Raw genomic sequence first — 7,272 nt, 5'->3', positions numbered from 1 at the left:
CCACTGCGCAATTTCTTTTAGTTGTAATGGAAGATTTTCTAATATATTAGCAGTTACTGCAGCCATTACTTTATAATTCCTACTGAGTGGTAGATTTAGGAAACAAAAAAAGTCACTAATGAAAAATGGCTGTCTGTAATTTGGCAATATCATATCAAAATCTGTAATCAATCCAAAAAAAATTCCATTTGAGAAATGAATCAGTTAACAGGATTGAGCACATGAGGCATAAATAGAAAATATTTTTCAGTTTTCAATTTCTTTTAATATATCAGTTATAAACTGAAGTGAAGCTGGCTATGTGGAGTAAGGTACAAGGGTTACAGTACATTTAACTCCCCTCCTAAGGGTGATGTAGCCACACAGGGGAGTTAGCAGTCAAGCTAGGATCCAGGAAGAACCTCTCTGCAGACATTGTTCAAACTCTGCTATGTTGACTGCCAGAATAATTTTACACTGCAGCAAATACTATAGGGGGAATTTTTGGGGGGTCAGTGGGCGCGTTTGGTGGCGGGTATTTCTTTTGACCATGGGTCTGGACCCCACTGTCAACCTGCTGCCACGGGCCTTTCCCAGATGTCAGGTCTGTGAGCACTGAACAGAACCGACACGCAGGGGAGGCAATTCAGGTCATTACAATCTTGTTAACAGCCCATTCAGAAGTATTTTGAGCTCACCTTTACATTTAACGAGGTCGCCCACGGGGTCCACATTGCTCGGGGATCACGTCAGGTAAGCAGGTTGGGAGTTGTACGACCATGGAATCATCTTATTATTTGACAGCTGCAAATGTGCTATAAAAGCCCCCATCTCACATCTGTTCACTTTCCAAGCTCAGAAGCTGTTGCTTACTGCATTTGGAAGACAGATTGAGCTTTATGCAGGTTGCAAGAGTTTGGAGCAAACTCTCTATCCAGTGTCACCTCATTGAAACGACCTCTCTCACCATTGACCGATCGCTTCTGTCATCTCAACTTCACCTGCCATCTATTACATCGGCATCGGTGCCATTGAAACTATCTCACCTTGGTCCTCAGAATCCCACCACGATCAGCCCCAACACCAGCAGCACCAGGCACACCAGCAGCACCAACAACACCACCAAACTTCTGAGATCATTGAAAGGTTTGTGCCACTGCAGCCTGGTCCTCCTGATGACATCCCTGCTTGTGTCCTCCTGTGCAATGTGCAACCAGGCTGCGTTGATCTCTTGGGGAGGTCTCTTCTGCCCGCCCACTGGAAGGGAAGAGAATCTCCCTGCGTGCGTGGGAGAGCCTGGGTGCAGCCATGCACCTCTGTGCAGTGCTTGTCAGTGTTTGCAGCACCTCAATGCTGTAGAATGCTGAGAGCACAAATGTCAAAGTAAATTTGTGCATGCTCCCTTTAAGGAAACCGGCTGATGATGCGTAATCAAATGACATCATCAGACCCGCTTCCTACAGTTGGCCTGCAAATGCGCTGGGCGGGCTTAACAAGCCCAATCACGGTAAAATTATTCTACAGAGCGGGCTGGTGCCAGCAGCGGGGCCGGGACCCACCACTGACGTCGTCTGCCACGGACTCACCGAGGTTATTTAGAATCAAACTTTTTTAATTTGTTGCAGCAAACACCACGGGTGGTGGAATCACATTATCACATGCCCACCTTCCCACAAACCTTGTTTTAGAAAACATTTTATCAAATGGCCTGATAAGTGTCTTTATTCTCTTAAATGAATAAAAAACGGAAAATGCAAAAACACCTTGACTACGTCATTGTGTTCATTGTTGCTAAACTGAATCAATCCTGTTAATTTTAGCTGTAAAGTCCTGTTTACTGATTTCACCATCTTATTTTCTATCGGGTTTTTTGCTTAAGTTGTAGATGTTCTTTCTGGCAGATTGCACCCCACCCCCACAGCACATCTCTTTCCATTTTGGTGATAGAAACAAACCTTATGTGTCAGCATGTAACGTTTACCACCCCTGTACACTTGTAGGAAGAGAAAGAAACTACATAGGAACATACCAGTTTTTGGTTATTACCATAAAAGTACATATTGCCCGCTATCCGACTACACAGCAAAGTATTGAAATTATAGTAAACATTGGAATTGTTGGCACAGGCAAAGCAACTTCACCCAGCGTTAATATTGGGGGTGAACTACACCACACAACCACCCACCCCCCCCCCCCCCCAAACCCCCGATCTGAAATCACTTCCTTCGACTCACTTGGCGCAGGCATGTTGCTTGTGGCTGCTCGACATGCACTCGCAGGTAGAAAAGATTAAAACTTGGGCGCTGTTCACGAGGAGAGTTCAAATTGGGTTTGGGCAGGATGTGAAAAATGCAAATCAGTCAAGGAATTTGAATCTGTTTTGAGCGCAAAATACAAATCAGGTGGCTCAGATTTTGTGCCAAAATGCGGGACTGATCATCACACACAAAGTCGCGCCTGTGTCTAAAATGTCAACAACCAAGATCAATTTTATATTCTGTTTAAAGCATAAAGAGACAGTGATAAACAGTTTAAAATTTATTTATTTAAATCATTTCACATTACTAACAATGGAAAAAAAATAGATGCGATGCAAAGATCAACACTACTGAACAAAAGGAATATGAGCAGGTAGGGTAAGATTGAAATCAATAGTTTTGTCAAAAAACCAATTTGTGATCAAACTGAGTAGGCAGTTGCATGAAATGAATTGCAACATCAAAGGATTAAATATTATCTTTATTGTCAAACTTTGAAAATGTTATCAGATAATTAAACAGGCTGCAGAAGGGGAACAGTTGATGTATTTCCTTATTGCATTATACTGAGAGTTTCATTATTTAATTTCATTGCATTTTAGAAATTGGACTTGTATTTTTTATATATTTGTAATTTATTGTAATAATTTTACAGTGTAAAATGCGAAGATCGCTTTGCCACACCACAAACTTAAGTAGGTCAGATATCCATATACAATACCTGTCAAATATGAGCCAGTACAGAATCTTTCATCACCCTAAATCGCAGGCTTAGTATTCACTACACGGGTTTTAAACAGACTTTTGGGTGCAATATATATTTCAAGTAATTCAAGTGCTTGAACCTACAAAAAGCACCCCAAAGAAAGTGCCCAAGCTTTGCCATTTGTCTTATTCTGCAGATTGGGCGATCGTTAATTCAGTTTAAAACGTGGAAATATTGTACACAGAACGTCATGGTCCTTTCAGCTAGATGCTGAGTCTGTGTAAATTCAAGTATGCAACACTTAAACTCGGGGTTAAGATTAGACCAGTTACTGTAAATGTGGCTGTACTCCAATGTCCACTGATGGCAGAGGAAGGTTTTGTGGTAGATGGCTGTTTTCCAAACACTCCAATCACCATTTTTGCTCAGGACCTTTACTATTTTCTTAAAACAATAAATTTTCAGATAAAGTGGAACAGACCCGTCCTACCAGCTCCACCTTAGCTCCATCATTGTCTCCCTCCCTGCAATTATGGTCAGGTTTGAAGTCCAGAGCTACCAGAAACTGGCCCCTCTCTGCCCCACGCCAGACAGGAGCAGCACATTTGAAATGCGCTGTGCCAGAATGTTCTGTCCAGGACCATTAACATGTTGTTTTTCATTTCTAATATATTCTGAAACGGCATTGTCACTCTGGACCAGGAAGTGGCTCAAGGCGAGTTTCCTCTCTTCACTGGGCATCCCCTGGCACCAGAGAACTTAGCAGGGAAAAAAAGCACAGCTTTGGTCCTAAAAGGCTGCAGCTCATGCCTGCATACCGGCCCTTTTGGTTGCTGCTCTCCAGCAACAGCCAGGAAGACCCAAAGATCTGGCAGGTCTATCTGACTCACCATTAGGGGTCCTCTTTAGCTTGCTATCAGGCTCCTCAAAGACCGTCTTGCTTCTTGGGGCTCCCCAGCCTAATTATAGGAAAAAGATGCAGTCGGCCAGGGACGTCTCTTTCCATCTCATTATCATGTCCGTGATGGGCCTGTGACTAGCACAATCACCACACTAGGAATCCGTGCAAATCTTGGGGCATTGTAAAGGGGACATAGATCTGGGGAACAGGTCTACACTCCATTTTTCCTGACCCTTGTGCTTGGGGATAGGGACAAAGGTGAGAAAAATTGATCCGCACAAGCCAAAGATGAGAGTGACTTTTGTTGGTTTGAGGCTGGGACATTAGATAAACCCCTTCCCTGTGGCGGGAGTTTCCATCTAAAAGGAGCGTCTACATCAGCTGTCAACCATCTGGCTCTGAGGGAGCATTGTCAGCTGATCAAAGAGAGACATTTACTGCAGTACTGGAGCCATCCTGACACGGCTATTCCTGAGTCTCATTGGAGCTGTTTCCTCAACTTCTGTCTTTCGAATGCCTTTACATGACCCGACTGATACCTTACTTATTATCCCTTGATACCCATTCTTGTACTTCAGGACTTTGATTCTTTTTACATCTTGTTGCCTTTTGCTGCACATTTCCTGAGCTCAGGATTCTTGTTCTACCCATAACACATCCTTTTGCCATCGTACTTGTAGTTCTTACTTGTGTTTGCCCTCAAGTGTATACTATCTTAACTCACAAATCTTGAATCTAAGTTGTGATTGACCTTAGTGTTAATTACTTTTTTTCAGAACTTTTGATCCTCACTTACAGGTAAATTATTTACTAATAGAATTAACTTCAATATTAAATTAATCATTGTGTAAACCGTTTACTACAGATTACTTGTTAGATAAATAACCTCTCAATAAATTAATAGCTGGACAAATAACTTGCTTTAAAAATAATAATGATTAGGCCAATAAACTCTTCTCAATAAATTAGTTGCTGGAAAATTAATTTCGTTCAATGAGCCCACAACTTGGTTTTCAATTACTCTTTCCTCAGTTTCTTGTGAAATTAACGCTGACTCCACAATGAATTCCACAAAACCTCAAATTACCACCTGACATATGATTAATCTCCTTCCATTCCAATTCAGTAAATCAATTAGCTCCTAATTGGGTCCTTCTAAAATCTATGGTCAACTAATAACCTTTTCTCTACCCCATTCTTCCCCCTTTCCAGTTACTTATTCTATTCAGCCAATTGGTAGCAATAGAGCTATTCTGCCTTCACATTGGCATTGTTTCTACTTTACTGCTCGTCTTCCTTCATTGGTTTCCTTTCTTCATTTGTTCCTTTTCGTGCTTTTGATGCAATCTACCCTTGTTATCAAACTGCCAACATGCCCCCACCCCGACCCCGACCCCGGGCGATGGAGAACTTGCCATCTGTTTCGCACCCGCCTAATTTTCTTTTCCATTGGGCTGGATGTAAAATGAGCAGCCGATTCATTGTTGCCCGTTTTTCGTCTGCCAATTAAAGTTAAAGTTACCCCCCACCAACCACCCTATTTTGCAGTTGCATTATCTTCTCGTCTTTTTTTTTGCAGTTCAATCTTCAAACCAGTTGATCTTTTCCAGCCTAAATTATTTTTACGCCTTTCAATTTTTTTATGTGATCCGTTTCTTTACAACTTGCTGATTTTTCTCCTGCAGTTATTGTAATGTTTTCTTTCAACTATGGTGTCATCGTGGCTCAGTTGGTAGCACTCTCGTCTCTGAGTCAGAAAGTCGTGGGTTCAGAGACTTGAGCACAAAAAAACATAGGCTGACACTGCGGTGCAGGGCTGAGTGAGTGCTGCACTGTCGGGAGTGCTGTCTTTCGGACGAGATGTTAAAAGATCCCATGGCACGATTTTGAAGAAGAGCAGGGGAGTTATCCCCAGTGTCCTGGTGAATATTTATCCCTCAATCAACATCACAAAAACAGATTATCTGGTCATTATTACATTGCTGTTTGTGGGAGCTTGCTGTGCACAAATTGGCTGCCGCGTTTCCTACATTACAACAGTGACTACGCTTCAAAAATACTTCATTGGCTGTAAAACACTTTGGGACGTCCTGATGTAGTGAAAGGTGCTATATAAATGCAAATCTTTTTTTCATTTATCTTTCTCCTTTATTGCCTGGCTGGTTTCCAATTTCAGTAAACATATTATAGGCCTTCTTTGGGGTATATCCTGGCCTTCTCGCATGAGCACATTCAAGATTCTGAATGATTAGGGGCTAATCAAAAAACGAACTTGGATTTATTTTGCTTTGGACAAAACCTTTTGTTCGCCTGTTTATTTCTTTTTCTTTTCATGGAATTTTTCAATCCTACCAACTTGTATCTGTAATTTCTCATTTTCTATTTTATGTTTTTATTTTTGAGCTCCAACATTAGATTAGCACAGAACTTATTGTATGTTGGCCGCTCGTATTCCATGATTACTCGTGGGGGCAGAGCAAACATTTGGGGAATGAGAGAGCTGATGTCTATATTTTACAGGACTAGCCAACTAGTGTCATTTGATTAAAAATATATGGTGGTTAGGATTCCATGTAGGAATGCAATTCCCTCTCAAGACCCTCTTTCATATTTACACATTTTGCACCAATAACCCACTGATCATTCGCAAAATATTCCACTTTTGGACATGGTATTATTCTATACCAGTAACTGTCAGAGCTAATATAGAATGTATTTTTTTAACCATGAGAATAAGTTGGTAGACTTCAGGTATATGATCCAAAGACGAGTGAGAGAGATTCGAAATCAGCAGTGAAGGCAGATGATGAAGAAATACAAGCATTCCCTGATAGGCACAATATAAATCAGTTCTATTATGCGATCAAAACAGTGTATGGCTATTCACAGTGTTAGGTGTTCATTAAAATTGGAAGTGGCAGATAGATCTTCAGTGGCATGGATGAAATCATACGAAGATCAGTCAAATATTTCAACTATCTACTAAATTGGACATCACAAGGTGAAGAGCATTTCCAGAGCAACCAGTTCACAAAGAATTTGGAGTCCCACTTACATCTGAAAGGTTTTGCAACTTAAGAATGGCAAGGCACTTGGACCAGATGGTGTTTCTGCAAACCTATATAGATATTCTGATGTAATCAACCCACAATTGAAGATATTCACTGGAATAAGGACAGAGGATTATGGGCCACAAAAATCTGGAGGATGCTCTCCTTGTCACTATCAAAAGGACAATGAAGGTTGTCAGATTGGAACAACTATCATGGCATCTTTCTTGTAATTGACAGAAAGATCGTTTGAAATAGGTTCATCTGTACCATCTCAGCAGCTGTTTCCCCTGAGAGACTGTGTGGGTTCCACGCTAATTGCGGCAGCTATTACATGATTACACGTCAAATTGAGGAGAAGTCTTAAAACAGAATCAA

At 41.3% G+C, this 7,272-nt stretch overlaps 1 protein-coding gene across 1 annotated transcript in view; it reads left to right on the top strand.

Moving 5' to 3' along the window:
• Window positions 1–7,272, top strand: part of syn2b (synapsin IIb) — a 666,583-nt gene that overhangs the window by 529,116 nt on the left and 130,195 nt on the right. The gene's annotated exons all lie outside the window — the stretch shown is intronic.

This window comes from Somniosus microcephalus, chromosome 11 (genome assembly GCF_052327205.1).
Source record: "Somniosus microcephalus isolate GS21.2 chromosome 11, FLI_Smic_1.0, whole genome shotgun sequence".
Classification (NCBI taxonomy): Eukaryota; Metazoa; Chordata; class Chondrichthyes; order Squaliformes; family Somniosidae; genus Somniosus; species Somniosus microcephalus.
The sequence above is the reverse complement of the archived record's forward strand: the minus strand, read 5'-3'. Positions and strand labels throughout refer to the sequence as shown.